We start from the raw sequence: 21,061 nt of genomic DNA on the forward strand, positions 1-21,061 counted from the left end.
CTCACTGCGTATTGGGTCAGCCCCTAAATTGCTGAGCAGACGGAAAAATAAGATGGATGTTACAACCTAGCTCTAGGAAAGGCACGGAAGTGGGCAGTAAAGTAAGCAAGCACAAGCCCGATAGGGCCGACGATGTAAATACGGAGCCCTCAGTGGGGAACATGCAGGTGACAAAACCCAAAGGGAAGATCACTAATTTCTTTGGGCCTCAGTGAAATTGCTCTACAAACTCATGTTGAACCACCGCTGGAAGAGTCCAATGGTATAACGCTCACCTTGTATTCACAGGGATGCCTCTGGACCGGTCTGGGATACCTCTGGCCTCTCTGCACCTTCCACGGACTTCGTTCTGCCAGGAATCAGTTCTAGAAGATAGGGGGGGGTTAGCGACTTCTCCTGCTTTGCCATACTTGACTCCAGGTCGATATGTGATTAAAAAATCGTACTCTGCAAAAAAAGGGCCCAACGTAGTTGCCGAGATGACTTGCTTTCGCATCCTTCAAATATTGGAGATTTCGGTGATCTGTTATCACAGTGATGGTATGTCTGGCTCCCAATAGGTAATGTCGCCAAGCCTTGAATGCGGCCTTAATATCCAGTAGCTCCTTATCGGTGATGGCATGGTTGAGCTCCGGCGGCGTGAACTTCTGTGACCAAAAAGCCACTGGATGCAGTTGTCCCGTGTGCGTGTCCTTCTGCGACAGCACTGCGCCCATCGCCATACTGGATGCGTCTGATTCTACAATATAGGGAAGGTCAGGACGTGGATGCCGCAGGATCGGGGCAGTAGTAAACTTCGCCTTGAGTTCTTGGAAAGCCTTGTCCGCCTCCTCTGTCCAGTGAAAGGTCTTGTTGCATTTCCGTAAGAGTGAAGTAATCGGGTGCACAATTTGGGAGAACCCGGGAATGAAGCGGCGGTAGAAGTTCGCAAAACCCAGCATACTCTGGGCACCCTTGATGGAACCTGACGCTGGCCAGTTGAGGACCGCGTCAACCTTATGAGCGTCCATGCGTATTCCCCTAGGCGAAAGGACAAAACCCAGAAACTCCACCTCCGTAACATGGAAAAAGCATTTCTCCAGCTTGGTGTAGAGGCGGTGTTGTTGAAGCTTGGTCAGGACTGTCCGTACATGTCCTACATGTTCTTGCTCTGATCTTGAGTACACTAGGATGTCATCAATGTACACTAGGGCACAAACGTCAATGAGTTCTTTAAGCACATCATTCATGAAGTATTGGAATGCGGCTGGGGCATTGCACAGACCAAATGGCATTACTTGATATTTGTATAGGCCGTACTTGGTGCGGAATGCCGTTTTCCACTCGTCCCCTTCTTTAATGCGCACTATATGGTAGGCCCCTCTAAGGTCTAATTTAGTATAGATCTGGGCTTCTTTGACCTGGTCTAGTAACTCTGGGATCAGCGGCAGAGTATAACGGTTTTTGATGGTAATTTGGTTCAGGGCGCGGTAATCGATTCACGTTCTTAAATCCCCTTCTTTTTTCGGTATGAAGAATAACGGAGCCGCAGCCGATGACTTGGACAGGTGGATGAAACCGTTGGCCAGGTATTGCTTTAAATAGGTTTTCAAGAGTTGGTTTTGTAATTCTAGGAGTGCATAGGTATGCCCACACGGAATCTGGGCTCCAGACAGCAGATCGATCTGGCAATTGTAGGGTCTGTGAGAGGGGAGAGTATTTGCTTGCTCTTTCTGAAAAACATCCTGAAAGTCTTGATAGTGTACTGGCAGCATAGCGACCCCTCCCAGGATGCTCACTGCACCTTCATGCACTGGAGAACTGGCGTGCTTCCCCTTCCGACCTTTTGCGTAGCAAGCGTGCGTGCAACTATGGACGAAAACCAGTTCACGGGCACGCCAGTTGATTTGCGGGTTGTGTGCGACTAGCCATGGCATTCCCATGATTAACCGGAACTGTGGTGCGTTGATCAAATCGAAGGTGATAATTTCACGATGTCCATCCTCACACAAGAGGGTGAGTTCTGTGGTGCATTCAGACACAGGTCCCGAGGCGATCTCGGTGCCATCAACGGTTGTGACCGTCTTGGTGGTTGATTTAGGGCAGAGTGGTAGCCCCATCTTTGCTGCGATGTCCTGATCAATATAGTTCCCCACTGCTCCACTGTCGATATAAGCTTCTATTGAATGCATGACTGATGGGTGCTGGTGAGTGATTAAGGTTACAGGCAGAGCAAAATGGGAGGTCTGTAGATGAATCTCCTCGCTCGACAATTGGACCCCTACAATTGCCGGGCTTGGCAGTTTTCCGACTCCTCACCGGGATTCTCCTTGTCTGTAGCCCCGACGGTCCTTCTGGGCGGTTTGACAGGACACTCTCTTAGGAAGTGGCCAGCCTTGCCACAATACAAGCACAACTGCAACTCTCTCCTTTTTTCCCATTCGGCTTTGGTTAAAAGAGGTCTGACTCCTCCTATTTGCATGGGTTCGATGGCACATTTAGACCCTCGAGGAGCTTGGTCTTTGGGTCGTACAAATACTGGGCAGGCATCTGGCTTACCACGTTCGCCTTTTCGGTCTTGCAATCGATCTAGTTGCACTACGAGGCTAATGAATTCAGCACAATCCTGAGGTGGGTCCACCAGTTGAGCAAACACATCCTTCAGCTCTCCTCGCAGACCCCGATGGAACAGGGTAGTCCGTTTGTCGTCAGGCCAATCTGCCTCTACCCCCAGTCTATTGAACGTGGCGATATATATGTCAGCAAGTCCTGGTTCCCTTGTCGAAGGGACAAATGTTTGTTATCTAACACCTGTCCAGGGTGGCGTCGGGCGAAAAGCTTTTCCAGCTCCTGTAGAAACCTTCCAAAGTCCTGCAATAGGGGATCATCCCGACTGATGAATGGCACCGACCAATCAGCAGTACTCCCACTGAGGTAGGAAAGGATGAAGGCCACTCGCGACTGGTCGGTTGGGAATGCCCCGGGCCTGCACAGAAAATGGAGGCGACACTGGTTCATAAAAGTCGCATATCGTCGGGGATCTCCAAAGAATCTCTCCAGAGGGGCTAATGGTACGGTTCCAGGTAGGTTGATCTGGACCGGATTGTTCACTGGAGTTGGTGTAGAAGGGGCGATCCCTGGCAACTGGGCTTGCCCCACTTATGATTGAAGAAGTTGTCTACTAAGGTCGTCCGTCCTTTCCTTGGTCATAATTAGCTCTCTCCTCAAGGCGTTGGTTTCCTGCTGCGACGAGTGGACCTCTGCGCGCAACTGCCCCAACAAATGGGCCAATTTATCCGTCTCTGAAGTTTCCATACCGGGCGCCCAGGTGGATTATTAAGTACGGCTTCGCTTTCCGTACCGCTCACCTTGTATCAACAGGAATGCCTCTGGACTGGTCTGGGACACCTGGCCTCTCGCACCTTCCCCGGACTTCGTTCTGCCAGGAATCCGTTCTAGAAGATAGGAGGGGGGTTAGCAACTTCTCCTTCTCTCCCGCAGCTCGCCTCCCAGTTTTCCCTTGTGGTTTCCCCTTGGAACTTCGCTCACCTTGATTTTTGTAATGCCGCACTCTCTGTCCTGCCGTATTAGGCAGGGCCGCGTCGTTGTTGGCTTGATCCGCAGAGTTACTTCACTGGCATTTGCCTGGAGTCCAGACCGGCTGCGACTCCACCTTTCAGGTAAGTCTTTAGTGTTTTTTGATTAAAGTCTATATTGATGAATGTCCAAGTAACCTTCTTCTCTTGTCTTGCAGAGGCTGATGGAGATTTCCGAGGCCGACAACTGAGTTCGAGAAGGTAAGGATGCGCTAGATGCGGCGCTGAAAACGTCCTTGCAAGTTGACTGACCTGTGCTTTGTTTCTCCGCAGGTCGCAGAGAATTCCTGGAAGCGACGATGTATTGGGACAGAACGCCAAATGTGATGTTCGGAACGGCGGAGGCCTTCCAGGTGAGATGGTAAGTAGCTTCTAATTCTTGCCTCTTTTGTCCTGAAGATGTAGCTGGGGACCGATGGAAAAGTCCTCAAAGGCTCCTACTGGATGGAAGAGCTGGAGCTGAGCGGGTAAGGATAGCAATGTTCTTCCAAGTTGTTTGCCCGAGCAGGCCAGGATACAGAGCAGGACCCGGTGAACGACACGCTGCAAAAGCAGAATAACATGAAGCGCGTGCTTTGGGTCGGGCGTGGTTTAAATACCCAGCAGGTATCTGATAATCAACCAAATATTCAGGCGCTAGAGGTAGCACATAAAGGGAAAGATGAAATTGATCAAATCTTAATAATAAAAGTTTATGATCCTCTATGGGGTGAGCTAACTAGTGGAATACACGCTACTTTAGGAGAAATGTTGGGGGATTGGCCAAAGATAAATGGGGATAGAGCGGTGAGAATTGGAGGAGACTTGAATCTGTGTAGATGATCAGACTGTCGTTGAGGCAGCAAATATCAGAGCACAGTGCACTATGATACAGAATAATACAAATGTGCAGGGTCGGCATTGGTGCAATTTATGAGGGAGTGGGGTTTGTGTATGTTGAAAGGTAGACTCAAGAGGGACAACCCGGGTAAATATACTTGGAGAGCAGGGCATATAATGGCAGCACTCGTCTATTTTTTTGATTAATAATGAAAACATAATGCAAGCCGTCTGTCTGAATGTAGATTTTAATGAATCCAGCGTCCATGCCATCCTCACGCTGCAGTTCAGAATGAAAAGGGAAACGGGTTGTGAGACCAAAATCAGTGATTTCGATATCAACACCGGTACAAGATAACATGGAGAGAAAGGAACCTCAAAGCTTTAGATGCTCAGATTATGGGGATGGAGGACGACAACATTTGTAACATATTAGCAATGTCATCTAACAAAATCATGCTTTGGTTGAGGCAACTCGCCCCAAATATAGTCTTATCAGGCAGCATATATGTGGTCAAGAAGGGGGCGCAGCATAAGGGGGTATATATGACCCTGAAATAAGAGACGTTAAGCGTTGGCTTAAAAGAAATATTAGACAGATCTGAAGAGTCTTGACATATCCATGATAGAGGCACTATCACGGATATAGAAAATCAAGTCTGACTATACAAATTGGGGTAAGAAAAGGCATTTTTCGATCAAGAATGCCCAGTAGCAGACCATGATAGAGATCTTAAAAAAGGGTGATTCCAAAAGGTTCTGGAGTGCATTTAAAAACATCACTGGTGCAGGGACGTCCATTCACCATTGCGAGGGGTAGTGGACGTGACATCACAGACCTGATGACATCACAGGAAGTGATATCACTTGATCTTTGACCCAGATGGCATCAGTTCCTCTTTGACCCTGGTGACATTACCAAAAATGGCTTGCCGGAGTAAAAAGCACATAAATATAAAAATATATTACAACATAGACGAAGCAATATTGGTTTCACCATCGGGTTCGCCATTTGAAGATTTGAATATATCTTTAAGCAATAATTACGACAAAACATTGATCAATTTTGAGGAGTACTGTGACCCGATTCTTGCTGAAGTGGACTAAGACAAGCTCACATTAATGGAAAGCCCGGTGAAGATGTTCAACAAATTAAAAACTGCAAAATGGTGAAAGATATACAGAGATTGTCATCGTATAAACTACAGACTGACCTAACCATACACCTGAGGACATAAGGAGATGCAGTCCTCCGTGATGAGATTCCCAGGGCCAAAATATTCTCACATTTATATGTGCTTTCGTCTTAACTTACTGGGCTCCCCACAAAGGTGGGGTCTCATAAGAGGGATCAGTTGGCAAGAAAGAAATTGTCGGCTCTGTAAAAAGTCGGGGTAGGCAAAAACGCTAAAACGTTGGCTGTAGGGCTACACTAGGGACGAGGATTTAGATAGTGAAGTCAAGTGGCCTAGGCTCTTATATGGATACTCTATCTCAATGACCATTGCTTTAGTGAATATTTTAATAGGGATACACAAAAAGTTGGGGGGAAATGTTTTTCTCAATTAGTCCACCATAATTAAGTAAGGAAACGAGTAATTTGACAGATAGGTGGAAAATGTAATCTTGGGGTTAGAAAGGGAGGCCTCGATAGGTATATTGTATATGATATTATATTGTATTGTATTGTGTTGAATGAATTCATGTTTTTTTATCTTTGTTTAAGAATGAGTTGTGAAGTACATGATTAACAATTTGTTAAAGTTTTTAATCTATATTAATAAAAGTTCAAGTTTGTGGATTGGCGAAGCGTTGTTCCTAATACAGTTCCACACCGTTTTACCAATCTGCACCAAATTTTGCCTCATGTTACAAAGGGCATAGGCAATGAATGCATGTAAAAACGGTTCGAACATCAATTTACATAGTGCGCCTCATGTTACAAGGGGCATAGGCAATTAATGCATGTAAAAACAGTGGGAACATCAACTCACAGAGCCGCGCCTCATATTACAGGGGGTTTAGGCAATTAATGGAGGTCAATCAGGTAGAAACATCAACTTACATAGCCGCACCTCATGTTACAGGGGGCATAGGCAGTTAATGCATGTAAAAACGGTGGCAACATCAATTTACATAGCCGCGCCTCATGTTACAGGGGGCTTAGGCAATTAATGGAGGTCAATCTGGTAGAACCATCAACTTACATAGCCGCGCCTCATGTTACAAGGGGCATAGGCAATTAATGGTGGTCAATCAGGTAGAAACATCAACTTACATAGCCGCGCCTCATGTTACAGGGGCATAGGCAGTTAATGCATGTTAAAACGGTGGGAAAATCAACTTACAGAGCCGCGCCTCATGTTGCACGGGGCATAGGCAGTTAATGCATGTAAAAACGGTGGGAACATCAACTCACAGAGCCGCGCCTCATGTTACAGGGGGTTTAGGCAATTAATGGAGGTCAATCAGGTAGAAACATCAACTCACAGAGCCGCGCCTCATGTTACAGGGGGCATAGGCAATTAATGCATGTAAAAATGGTGGGGACATCAACTCACAGAGCCACGCCTCATGTTACAGGGTGCATAGGCATTTCTTGCATGTAAAAAAGGTGGGAACATCAACTTACATAGGCGCGCCTCATGTTACAGGGGGTTTAGGCAATTAATGGAGGTCAATCAGGTAGAAACATCAACTCACAGAGCCGCGCCTCATGTTACAGGGGGCATAGACAATTAATGCATGTAAAAATGGTGGGGACATCAACTCACAGAGCCACGCCTCATGTTACAGGGTGCATAGGCATTTCTTGCATGTAAAAAAGGTGGGAACATCAACTTACATAGGCGCGCCTCATGTTACAGGGGGTTTAGGCAATTAATGGAGGTCAATCAGGTAGAAACATCAACTTACATAGCCGCGCCTCATGTTACAGGGGGCATAGGCAATTAATGGAGTTCAATTAGGTAGACAGATCAATTTACACCTCATGTTACAGGGGCATAGGCAGTTAATGCATCATTGTGTAATTAGGTGACTAAGTGGGTGGGCAACAGCTGGGACAACCCTGGTGTGGGGCTGAAAGAGTTAAGCAGGCTTCGTAGGGACATCGTAGATAGAACATTGTCAGGATCATTGTACCAACAGTTGCTAAGCACAATAACAAATAAAATAGCTTAGAACATTTTAAGAAAAGACGACGTCTAAGTAAACAGGGAGGGTAACGCAGTTAGATAAGATGACAGGTTGCAACTTACATTTTAAAGTAAAGGATAGGGTGTTACTAGGCAACCTCGGTCTCCTCGTACATAGACACTTGGGCAGTAACAGTGTTAGGGACTTGCCTCTGCACAGTGGTACAAACGGATGCGAATAGCAGCTGATCGCGATTGCATGTAATAGGAGGAAGGGGGAGTGCCGGCAAGAAGCAAATAGTCGTAGGTGTGGACCAGGTTTTGTTTGTTGTTCCTTAAACAATTCCACACCGTTTTACCAATCTGCACCAAATTTTGCATAGTTACCTGTTAGGCCCCTCTGGGCATTACTGGCTGCACGGCATTTCGACACCCCACCCATGCGCCCAGATTTCAGCACCTTCAAACTTAAGACTGTTGCCTGAAATCAGCCAAACATGAATCTGGTCTTTGAAGGACCGTTCTCGACACGGGCAACAAAACTCGAGGTCCCAGTGGGACCTCGGAAACCACGTTGTAAGAACCTAGGTTTCGGATATATTTGCACCACAATGCACCACAACGAACTGCACCACGCCAGGGTGAGACGACAGGCGTGGAGCGAGCACAGAAGGTCCCAGGATGCACTAGCACACCAACTCACACCTCCCCCCAAGGTCGGCTCCGGGGTAATTCAGCCAGCCACACGCACCCATTCTCAGTGCAGTTTACTTCAGAGTGCAAAGCACATCAAGCAATAAGCGAATTGGAACAGCGACCTATGGGATCATTGATTTTCAACAATTGACGAGTGTTATCAAGTCTGTCTACAGAACCCGTTCAGGGAATGGGTACTTTTTGCTAGTAAACTATAAACACGACAAAACTAAAATAGGCAGAGGCAGTGTCAGGCATATGTCACTTAAGCATTGTATGGCCAATTACTTCCATATTATGGCAATTATAGCTGCATGACAAGCATTGTCATTATATGAAAAGTAGAGCCCCTAGATTGCCAATTGCTGCGATAATACAGTACCCTAAAATCCAAGTCACTTTCAGTGCACAAGAACATTAATGCTGATACATTTCTGTACATAGCTCACATTTACATACAATTTTCATCACAACCAAAGTTGGTCCTCCTTTATCAATCTCGGAAGAATGATAGGCTGAGTTGGCCTTACCAGGATTTGAACCTGTAACCTGCAGATCACACACAGATCAAAGCAGCGAGTGCTCAACCCGCTGAGCTATCTTACCACTTTACTATTAGAAATACAATGCCTCCATAAGAAAGCATGTCAAAACTGACTTTAGAATGTAGGCCAGACACGTAATAACATGCATCATGTTTTACTGTAGACTTGATGATGCACAGTAAAAAAAGAGCATACCACAATAAGCCATATCTAGACTGGCAGCACCAAAATGCCAATCTAACCACATAATAACACCCATCATGCTTACCTTATCATAGCTGCCCAGGCAAATATACAATGCCACAATAAGGACTGGTTGCACCCAAATGCCAGTCTAGCCAGGTGAATGCAGTTATCATGATTGCTTTATCAGAGATGCCCGGTACAAAATGTCAAGCCACAGTAAGACATGGCAAATTTAGCTGCAGCAAAATGCTAGTCAAGACACGTAATAACACTTATAATGCCTACTTCATTATAGATGCACAGAAAATGATGACATGATGCAGTAAGAAATGGCTAGGCTGGCTGCACCCAAATACCAGTCTTGACAGTAATAACACTTATCATGCTTACTTTATTAGAGATGCCCTGTAACAATGTTATACCACATTAAGAAATGACTAGACTCGTTGTACCAACATGCATGTCTAGACACTAATAACATATATCATGCCTGCTTTATCATGGATGCCCATTACGTGATAGCACAAACCCCACCTGCCCCACCATCCTGAAGTGTCCCCTATCCCTCCAACCCCAAATTCAGCAATTGGCCCAGCATTACCCCCACGTCCCTCTTCCTCATCCCAGTACTTACGTATGAGGCAAGGTGCTTCATAGGCAAGTACTGACAGTAGGAAGCGTAAGACTAGGAGTAATGAAGATTACAGGTAAGCAATCTAGGTATTGAACAAGCACACCATTCATATGCTCATTTACACTGCACCCATCCACCATTCACTCACACACCCAGCCACCTATACCTCATGCACTCACTCACTCACTCACTCACTCACTCACTCACTCACTCACTCACTCCTCACTCACTCACTCACTCACTCACTCACTCACTCACTCTCTCACTCACTCCCATTACATAATATCCATACACATGCACCCTTTCATGCATACACGCACACACATTTACAACAAAAAAACACGTTCTTACCTTTTTCCAAATCCAATGCTGCTCCAAGGAACTCCTCTGCGGGCAGGTCTCTCTCCCATGCGCCATGCATGCAAGGAACCAGCTCTGGTTCCTGGCATGCGCAAAGCAGGGGAGAAAGAACCTTCCATGTCCTGTGGGGATGGGAGGAGAGGGTTCTTTTTGGAGTCAGTCTGACTTAAAAAAGAAATGAATGTGAAGAGGGCTCTCTTGTGAGAGCCCTCTTTACTTTTGGTTTCTCTCTGCATCTGCAGGGGTCGCAGAGGCAGAGCCAGGGGTCGCACAGGAGTTGCCAGGGACCTCAGTTGCGACCCCTTGTAATCCCCAATTGACGTCTCTGCACTGGTGCAAAGGCCGTAACCATCACTAACCCCATTGACGAGGATACCTGGACCAATTATATACTAAACGCATACGGTGGTTATGACGAACACCACAACCCAAAATATGGTAAGGACAAGGTCCCATTTAAAATGGAACTTGATACAGAAAGTATCTGTGTTTTGATAAGCAGACTAAAACAATCTAGGCCGCCGGGGCCAGATGGACTTGCCAGTATGGTTTTGCTTAGTAACACAGAGGTGCGGGCCAAGATACTGTTAATATTATTCAACTGACTTTGGGAGGAGGGATGCTTCCCGGATCCTTGGAAATAGGCGGTGCTAATTCCAATACATAAAAAGAATTTGAGCACAGGGCTGGCTAATTACAGGCTTTTATCACTGCCAGATGTGCCAGGCAAGATATTTACCTCTGTCATATTAAAGAGGTAAAATACTGGGTGGATGACCAAAAATGATTACACCCCTTCCAAACAGGCTTCTATTCATTAATCCTCCATTGTACATACTGTATGTGGATTTCAAAGCCGCCTTTGACGCTTTGGGATAAACTGCTCCGATGGAAGATCCCGGATAGATTACTTAGGATCCAGATACAATTTGATCAGGATACCAGTGTGCAGGTCGGGTTGAGCAGCATGGCCGCTTGCACGGGGAAACACCCTTACATTTAAAGGGTTAAAACAGGCCTGGGTGCTCACGCCAATGCTCTTCGACCTGTACCCAGCAGACTTGCCCGGACGATTGACTGAGACTAGATGCGGTCCTCCAAGAATAGGCCAGACCCAGGTACGATGGTTGTCCTACGCGGACGATAGAATATTGGTGGACCACACTTTGGTAGACCCAACTAGACTGCCAAGTGCGTCGAATACGTACGCCAAAGAAAATGGGCTGAAAAGAAATGATGAAAAGACAAAGTACGTGTACTATGGACACACCCGGCGGGCCTCTGGCCCTTTGTATCCACCTGAGGGATTCATCGAAGAGATTTTTGCATAGAAATGCCAGGTGTTGACTATCCACAAGGGTGAAAAGCAAACAGAAATGATCAGGGATAAATGTAAGAAGGCACTGGCACTGACTGCTATTACAAGGAAATGTGCGGAGCGAACGGCGGGACACAGCCTGAAGGCGGGGATAATTGTATTCAAAGAAAGCATTTTTTTGGCCATTATATATGGATTGGAAGTGATGTTTTTGACTAGCAAGCAATGGTTGAAAGTAATAGGGGTTACCACGATGTGTGCCCACAGAGGCAATAAGAAGGGAGCTGGGGCCAACCTCATTGATGGGATATTTCTTGCAGAGACGTGGTATTTTATTTATAAAGGCGGCGAAGGAACCCACTTACCCACTGCTCTCGCTGCTGGCGAAGAATATGGTGGAATCAGAGGTTGAAGCGTTGGTGGAGTTCAAAAAACGAAATATAGAACTACTCCCTAAGATCGGATGGGCACCAGATTGGGTGAAAGATCTCCAGCACTTTAAAAAAAAACATTTGAAAATAAACTAAAAGAGTGCGATTGGAACTGGAACTATGAACATTCGGTTACGTTAAAAACACAAAGGGATTATGAAAAGGGGCCGCTGACTTTTTTGCGTCCAGAAAAATATTTGGGATTGACTCCCTCGACTGCACTGAGGAGATTTGCCCTGTTAATGCGGCTAGACCAGCTGCCTTCACTGGGGATCATCGGACCGCGATGGGGACGCCCTGAAAATAAAAGAAGTTGCCCTGAAAATAAAAGAAAGACATTGACCTGAAAATAAAAGAAAGATATTGACCTGAAAATAAAAGAAGTTGCCCTGAAAATAAAAGAAAGAAGGTGACCTGAAAATAAAAGAAAGAAGGTGACCTGAAAATAAAAGAATGATATTGACCTGAAAATAAAAGAAGTTGCCCTGAAAATAAAAGAAAGAAAGTGACCTGAAAATAAAAGAAAGAAGGTGACCTGAAAATAAAAGAAGTTGCCCTGAAAATAAAAGAAAGAAAGTGACCTGAAAATAAAAGAAAGAAGGTGACCTGAAAATAAAAGAATGACATTGACCTGAAAATAAAAGAAGTTGCCCTGAAAATAAAAGAAAGAAGGTGACCTGAAAATAAAAGAATGATATTGACCTGAAAATAAAAGAAGTTGCCCTGAAAATAAAAGAAAGAAGGTGACCTGAAAATAAAAGAATGATATTGACCTGAAAATAAAAGAAGTTGCCCTGAAAATAAAAGAAAGACATTGATCTGAAAATAAAAGAAAGATATTGACCTGAAAATAAAAGAAGTTGCCCTGAAAATAAAAGAAAGAAAGTGACCTGAAAATAAAAGAAAGAAGGTGACCTGAAAATAAAAGAATGATATTGACCTGAAAATAAAAGAAGTTGCCCTGAAAATAAAAGAAAGAAGGTGACCTGAAAATAAAAGAATGATATTGACCTGAAAATAAAAGAATGATATTGACCTGAAAATAAAAGAAGTTGCCCTGAAAATAAAAGAAAGAAAGTGACCTGAAAATAAAAGAAAGATATTGACCTGAAAATAAAAGAAGTTGCCCTGAAAATAAAAGAAAGAAGGTGACCTGAAAATAAAAGAATGATATTGACCTGAAAATAAAAGAATGATATTGACCTGAAAATAAAAGAAGTTACCCTGAAAATAAAAGAAAGAAAGTGACCTGAAAATAAAAGAAAGATATTGACCTGAAAATAAAAGAAGTTGCCCTGAAAATAAAAGAAAGAAATTGACCTGAAAATAAAACAGATGTTGCTCTGAAAATAAAAGAAGTTGCAGGCTGTGCAAATGTAATCACCTACGGGAAACTAATAGACACATTATCATGGGTGTAATTTTAAGGGGGCACGGGTGTTTGCTCCCCCCAAACTTGTGTGGCACAGCATTTGGTCCCCCTCATTTGGCAGGGGCCCCTTTCATTCAGATGTCCTATCCGCCCCAGCATTTTAACAAAGCGACCCCACTGCCCATTCTGACTCGATGCCAAACTCTGGGGCCTGTCGAGGTGACTTGTTTAGGTGACTGTGTACATGAGCAGGAATGGATTAAATCCCTCGCGTTTTGGAATCCACGTGTGACGGGGAAGAGCCTCGCACTAAAGACTGCACTATTTATTTTTAGTAAAGCCCTAGCTGGTGTGATGCATGCTAACACTGCACTCATAATTAAGGTGCGTTGTGTTCTGGAGATTCAACTTTTACTATGTATGGTATGAATAGGTTACGCAATGAAATGTTCAGTATTCAAGAACTAATTAGAAAAAAGTTCTCTTTTTATCAGGGAAGTTATTTGTTTTTTTTTTTAGAAAATCGCAACTGCTGTGCAAGTCTATGGAGATTAAAGAAAAAGGAATAAAACATATAGATTAAGTATATTTGTATATAGTATAATTGCAATGGTTTGATTGATGTGAAACGTTCTATGAACTAAAACAAATAAATCATTTTAAAAAATGGGATCTTGTCGCTAAGAGCCTCTGGGGTAAGTTCTCTGGTTTCTTCTCTCTGAGGAATTTAGGAGGAGTTGCTGGTGTCCGCCTGGTCTCAACCGGCTTTTGGGTTGTCTCTTAATGTGTTCATTGGCTGGTGTGACCTTTGACAGTCAGGTTTGATCTTCAACCTCTGGGGTTTTAGGATGACCCCAGGGGTCAGGAAATGGTGTTCCTTTCTGTCTGACTGTGTGGAACCAATGAGCGCAGCAGGTCTGTGACATGAGGCTGTCCTTTAGCAGGTGACCCACGGGGTCGCTTTTGACTCCCACCTGTCACGTGTTGTGCCCAAAATGTAAGGTACTTGCCAATATGTGGTGCAGGACTGGAAAATGTGGCCTAGGATGTCATAGAGTCCGTCCCCTTCATTGTGCCCTGGCAGGGCCAGGGGCAGAATCCTGCACAGGAATTGCTAGGGGAGTCTGTGAGGGGCTTGGGGGGTCGGGCTAGCGCCGAGTCCCGACATTAGCGTCGCCCCGGATCTTTACCAGACCTAGCAACACCCCCGATCCTGGGTCATGCGCTGCATCTGTTCGCAGTCAGAACGCTGATTTTGGGCTGGCTACTGTCAGGGGTCTGACCCGCGGATTTAGCCTAGCTGCTAGGGGTAAGCATCCCCTATTGTGCCAGGATAGCCTGGCGACTCTTCTCCCATGTCCTGTCCATGGGGCAGGTTTTGAGAAAGGCCACCACATGACACGCTGCTGCCATTGGCATGCCAACTAGGAGGGGGCCGACGGGGCAGCTTGCCGCAGCACAGGCTAGACTTTCAGAAGCAGTTGGGGTCTTTTACCCAGCCGAGCCTCTGGGAGAGGTTTCACCTGGGCACCAGCAGGTGTGAGAAAGTGTTCAAAGCTCTCCTCCTGTAGGCCATCGCAGTTCCAGAATCTTTTATGAAAAGGATCTCTGTGTTTCCAGAAATGCGCTTCTAATGGCCAGCGGTTTACTTAATGGCGGCCACATACACCACAAATAGTGTAGGAGTGGCTGTTTTCTCTGCTCCTGTTAAGTGTTAGTGTTGGCAGTATACTGTGCGCGTTATGCATAATAAGATGCACACCTGCGTCTAACAGTAATTACAAGGGGGTGGCTGCATTGCAAAGGCTCTCGTGGGGTGTGTCTAAGTCTTGAAAGTAGTGAGACCATTCAGACAGTTTGCAGAGATCTCACGTTGCCCAATGCCAGCTGGGAAAGAATCCACCATTCCTGGCTTTCAGGAGTATATCCTAGTGCATTCTGGTACTTGTCCTACGTGTATAATGTGTACAGGAATGCAAAATGACATGCGCTAAAAAGACCAAGGCCTACCAAACATGACTTTGGAGCTCTGCTTGAGCACATTTCTAAGAAGAAAGAATGTGAGGGAAGTAGCGATGCTAGGTGAGAAAAGTGTGCAGTGCTTAATGCACGCTACTTGCTTTGACCGGCTTTAGAAGGCTCTCGTTGCGCAGTTACTTTGCTGGTCCATCGCTCTTGTGCACCGAAAGCCGGTGAAGTGGGGCCATTCCATGGTGCCAGGGGCACATACGTGCACATCTTGTTCCTTCTACATGCCCACAAGGCCTAGGAGGTCCGCCTCCATCTTGCATTGTTGTAGTTGTTCTTCACTCCCATGTCACCTCCCTGTTGCCCTGTGGATGCTTTGAAACCCCAATTTACTTGATGTATAAGCGCCTTACACATGCACCATAAATAAATAAATAAATAAATGCATCCCTGGAGGTCGATGTGCCTTTATCCATTAATATATCGAATACTTATGGATACCTTTAACTATTTGGAATCGGGTTGCATGTCTTTTTACCGAAATCTTTTATAAAGAATGAACATACAGCAAATATTTAATAACAACATTTATTATGTTACGTTATGTTATTTTGCATTTATATAGCACCTTCTGTAGAGTATGCACTTTTTTGGGGGGGTGGGTGTTCCCCCACAAACCCCTGTTTCCCGTCCCTAAAAACCTCTCAGACCGTTTGCCAAAAATATTTAATCCTTTACCCCGCCCCTAAATGCATTTTCTATAAAATGTTTCCTTATGAAATATTCGATATATGTTCATTCTATATAAAAGATTTGATATAAACACTGTATACCAGTAATGGTTATACTAAGTACTATTTTGTTGGCTAATAGTAACAGCTGTTATTTACAATATCATAAGGCTACCGGGCCTCCTCTGTTTTCTAATGCCCCCCTGGATGCCCGTCTCTAGCCGGGCCCCCACCCGCGCGGCCATCGCGCAGAGATTGGTGGCTTGGCGCCATCGCCGCACGCGGAACCCAAGTGTTTGTAAAGTTGCTACACGCTGCCAAGGTCTGTCTGTGGTGGTGGGCAATGGAGGAGTTATTTAAGGTTAATGTGCTGTAAGCCAAGAGCTGACATACTCTGAAGATTATAAAGTAAACACCGGGACCGGTAGGTTTTCCCGGGACAGCCAACGAACATGGGATCGTGGAAGTCTCACTACACGCTAGGGCAACGCGCGCTAGGAGACTATGATCATGAGATAATGGCCAAATTGCCTAATGCGTCCGATCATTACTTACTGCGCTGTGCTCCATACGTTGGATCCAAATAGTAGGTGAAATGAGTAGGAGCTAGACGCAACCTCAGGGTATCTGGCCTTACCTAGCACGCAGAAGCTACCTCTGGCACTGGTGCATGGCGTGCTTCACCCATCATCGTCCAGGTGTCTCCTGGCACCCCGGATAGTCTACTAATGTCATGTAGGCCGGTTGCGGGCCTACAGGTGTGGCACAGGGATATGATATGATATGTCATTTATAACCCGCTTAATACCCACACGTTTCTAAGCGTGGACCCGGGAATTGAAACCCGTGTTGCTCCGTGTCGTCTTGCTTCCAAGGCGAGCACGTTGCCCCTGAGCTATCCTCCCGAGACAATTGGGAGTGATAACTACACCGGGATAGCGGGAGGGATTTGGCGATCTCGGATCTTCTGTGTTGCACGCAGAAGCTCCCTCTGGCACTGGTGCATGGCGTGCTTCACCCATCATCGTCTAGGTGTCTCCTGAAACCCCGCATACTCTACTAAGCTGTTTAATAAGGCTGCATTGGTGCACCACGTATCCACGACATACACCACCGTACACATTTGGCAAACTTGTGCAAAGTGGAGGGACAGGAACACTGTTCCAATAGGGAAAGAAGGTGGTGTTGGCTTGTCGACAAGATGCTCAGTGGGGCAAGGGACCAAGCCAACAGTGAGCAGAAAAGGGGGGCTAGGCCGCACTCCATCAGGCCCAGATAATGAAGAACGCATTGGGCCAGTATTTTTGGCTGCAGCACAAGGGCGTGGGTGCAAAGCTATCTTAAAGTAGAACATTGGCAGCTGGTGATGTCTTTAATTGGAAAGGCGTAAAGGTTTCTCATAAATATGCAGGAGTGACAGGGCGTAGTAAGGGAGCCCAAACCAACCAAGGAGAGTTTGGGGGTGTTCTCTCCTTGACCAAAAAAATGTAAATGATAGATTAAAATTGTGCTTTTTACAGCACACTTATAAAACAAAGAAAGCCAAACTGTTTGCATTTGGTTTTGTAGGATAACTCACAAAGAAATGCAATAGATTCAAGTCACAAACAGTGGAGAGAGTCATTTCACAAAGCATTTTCATTGTGCCTGTCCCACATTATATGCCAATATAAAAAAAAAACATGCTGGCTCTGTCCATACATTTCCATGGTGGCTGCACCAATATCTGCCAGCTTTCGCATGTCTGAACCTACTCAAGTTTGCGTTGCGCATAATGCTATAAATGATACTATAGGAAAATATATCCATGCTGAATCTCCCATTATGTGCTAGTATCCCCTGTAAGAATACACTCCTACTGGCTGTGCCAGTAAAAATGTCATGCCATAATAAGAAAACATGTCAAGACTGGTTGCGCCAATATGGACCAGTCTGGCCATGTAAGATCACTCATCATACTAGCTTTACCCTCGATACCAGTTACAAAATGCAATGCCACGTCTGAAAATGTATCCAGACTGAATGCGCCAAAAAGGCCAGTCTAACATATAATAACACCTAGGCCAGTCTAGCAACGTAATCACACTTATCATGCTTGCTTTACACATGATGCTCATTAAAACATGCCATGTCACAGTAAAAAAAAAATATCTTGACTGGCTCATCAACATAGGCCACAGGGCTTGCAAATTCTTAACAATCTCACTAGACCTGCAGGGTGAGTTCTTTTGTTTATATACTCGATTTAAGAGAAATGCACTTGCCCCAAGGTGACTGGTGACAAAATATTTACCTATGCTTTTTGTAACATGGTGCTGTCGCCATAAGCACACTTCATATTTACTGCAATACTGTCAAGCATGCACAGTGAAACTTGTGTTTGCCATTTACTGCAAACAACGTGTGTTTGCAGTAAAAGAAAAATATGTTTCTAATATCCCCATGCTTGCAAGCAAGGTCGAGTATCATACCTTGCAGGTCTGTCCCTCTGGTGCTGGCTTGGGTGATGAACTGTGAATGGTGAAGTTACAGTGACTGACAGAAGTGCCAGCCAGCCAGCCACAGCATCACACAAACTGTACGTTTGAGCGACGCTGTGGCTGACCGGCACTTCTGTCAGCTTGCCTGACTAGAAAATGGCAGGAACATCTCCCGTCCCTGCTGCGGCTGTGGTGGGATAATGTGTCCCGCCGTGGTGGGACCGGGGGGCTCTGGCTCAGCCTCGCTTTTTAGAGACTCCCGGGACCTGGCCCCCCAGCCGGCCCCAGCACACTTAAAGTGCTGCCCATATTTACGGGAAAGTGCGAGAGTGCTCCTTAGGCACATTTTGTCCTGCAACTCTTCAGCCCACATCCCCAATGGGTCATGCAAAGCTGGGGAAACAAAACAGCCTTGCATGAAGTGAAGATCTTTGAGAAGAATCTGAAATGCCTGATGTGTGCCTAGGGGTATGCAGAGAGGATTGTCCTGGTAGTTGGTGGGGGTACCGCTGAGCCAGGCGGCTTTAAGCGGTAGGCAGCTGTAGTGGTACCAGTTGAGCACATGGTGACACCAACTTCCCCGGAGATGGTAGGCTTTTATTTAGACAGTTACTATGGTCTGCCCATTGAGCTACCAGACCCAAGAGGTGAAGTAACACTAGCGTCCGGCATTTGTAAACTCTTACCATGGTCCGCTCTTTGCAGCAGGCAGCCTCTAAGCTAACATGGTGTTGCCCGAGGGGGGCGCGGGAGAGCAGGTGGATGGCTGAATCGGTCCTGCGCATTGGGAGTCCCACATTCACCCACCAAAGCAGGGATTTTTGGCTCAGCCCCATGCCATGCTGGGCGCCCTGAATGAGGAGCAGAGCCCAATCAACCCGCGAGGTTCTCTCCGTGTTCTCGGCCTCCCATCTCCTCCCTCATCTTCCTAACGCTCCGTGCACCTCTCTCTCGATTTCCTTTTTCTTTTACAGATTTTTCATCCCCCAGCGACCTCCCTCCCCCCACCACCAGCAGCAGCAGGCCCAGTCTCTCCCCCTGGGGTCAGGTGGCTACGGGACTCTTACCTCTGGGTCGTAGTGCAGGCCGGTGCTCGCTTGGCCTATCTCCGGCCTCAGGTCCAGCGACTTCGAGCCACGGCGGGGGGCCCCATCTCCAGTGAGATTGTTACTGCGTCACCTCTGCCTGCCCCCTGTAATGTCAGCCCTGCCTGCTTGCCGACTGGTGCATTCTCATGTAGTCTGACTTCTTTTATACAGACCTCCCTCTACTGCGCCCAGACCTCTGTCCTGTAGTATGGGCCCTCTCCTACCACCCAGGGTCACTCCGGTTGTTTGGTCCTCTTCCCTGCCACCCAGACGTCTCTCCTGTTGTTTGATCCACGTCCCTGCCACCCAGGACTCACTCCTTTTGTTTGCCCCCCTCTACTGCAGCCCAGACCTCTGCCCTGCCAACCAGGACTCACTCCTTGTGTTTGCCCTCCTCTACTGCAGCCCCGACCTTTGCCCTGTTGTTTGGGCCCTCCCCTACCAACCAGGTCTCACTCCTTTTGTTTGCCCCCCTCTACTGCAGCCCAGACATTTTCCCTGTTGTTTGGGCCCTCCCCTGCCACCCAGGACTCACTCCTTTTCGATGGTCCCCTCTACTGCCACTCAGGGTCACTCCAGTTGTTTGGTCCTCTTCCTTGCCACCCAGACCTCTCTCCTGTTGTTTGGTACCCTCTCCTGACCCCTATCCTTCCCTCTGTCCCCCAGATCCCTCCTATCGCCCAAAGGCTTCCCTGGTCTTCTTGACACCCTCCACCTGTTGCCCATAGACCTCGCCCGTGTCCCAGTGCCTTCTCCTTCCCACTGGTGCTGTTTCCTGTGGCCCGGTCCCCTCTCCGCTGGCCCGGTCCCCTCTCCTCTGATCCCGGTCCCTTCTCCGCTGGCCCGGTCCCCTCTCCTCTGATCCCGTCCCCTAGCTGTCCTCTGGCCCGGTCCCCTCTCAAGCTCCTCGCCAGGCTCTGCTTCTCCGGCTCTTTGAGGTTCTGCCTCTCAGTTTGGCTGCCTTCCTCTGACCCAACATGCAGTGCGGCGGGGCTGCCAGCCCTACCTGTCAGGTGAGGCCGATTGCCTGCAGGCCGCTGAGGAATCCTAGCCAACCGGCCTGACAGGTTAACTTGAGGAGGCTGGGGCTGGCACCCGGCAGGCACCTGCTGGAGGCCGTGGGGGAACAGTCAGGCACAGGTGGATCAGGATAGGCAGTAGGTGAGGAGTCGCACATTGGACCAGCAATGCTTCAGTTTAGTACATTTATTTAGTATTTCTTTTTTTTGTAACTCTAAAAATAGGAGCCAGGAAGAGTTCCATAGATTGCACTGTTTTTAAGATGCGAGCTCCTGTGGTGGGGCATCAGAAATATTCCGGCTTGCTGAGTTTTTTGTGATTTTATTGGAACGTCTCCCGGTAATCACCCTCCACCCCCACTGACACCCGCCACGCCCGCTCCAGGTGGCAACATTGGGACTTCGTGTTTTCTTCTCAGGGTTTAAAAACAGACATTTTGTTAATTGCCTTCTTACCTTTCTATTGTCTTCCGTTTCAGTCCTTTTTGGGCCTGGAATTTTATGACTGTGACGAATCAACTTCCGGGGCACCAGAGGTCCAGGGATAAATATCAGTGTCTAAACCATCAATCAGCCCCACACCTTTAGTGCACCACAAGGGATCCGAACAGATTGGAAACACAAGCAAAATTATAAACCTCCTTGTCCAATTTTGGTAACGTGGATGGAACGGCAGGCTTATCTGCACAAGATCGTGGATCG

General features: G+C 46.7%; 1 protein-coding gene across 3 annotated transcripts in view; it reads right to left on the reverse strand.

The window, feature by feature from the left end:
* Window positions 1-20,300, reverse strand: part of LOC138521742 (RING finger protein 225-like) — a 155,730-nt gene extending 135,430 nt beyond the window's left edge. For all 3 annotated transcript variants that reach the window (XR_011283110.1, XM_069634789.1, XM_069634788.1), the window contains exon 1: window positions 19,320-20,300. The gene's annotated coding sequence lies outside the window, so the exon portion shown is untranslated. The remainder of the gene's footprint in view (window positions 1-19,319) is intronic.
* Between the last annotated feature and the right edge of the window lie 761 nt (window positions 20,301-21,061).

This window comes from Ambystoma mexicanum, chromosome 13 (assembly GCF_040938575.1).
Source record: "Ambystoma mexicanum isolate Mex_15411 chromosome 13, UKY_AmexF1_1, whole genome shotgun sequence".
Classification (NCBI taxonomy): domain Eukaryota; kingdom Metazoa; phylum Chordata; class Amphibia; order Caudata; family Ambystomatidae; genus Ambystoma; species Ambystoma mexicanum.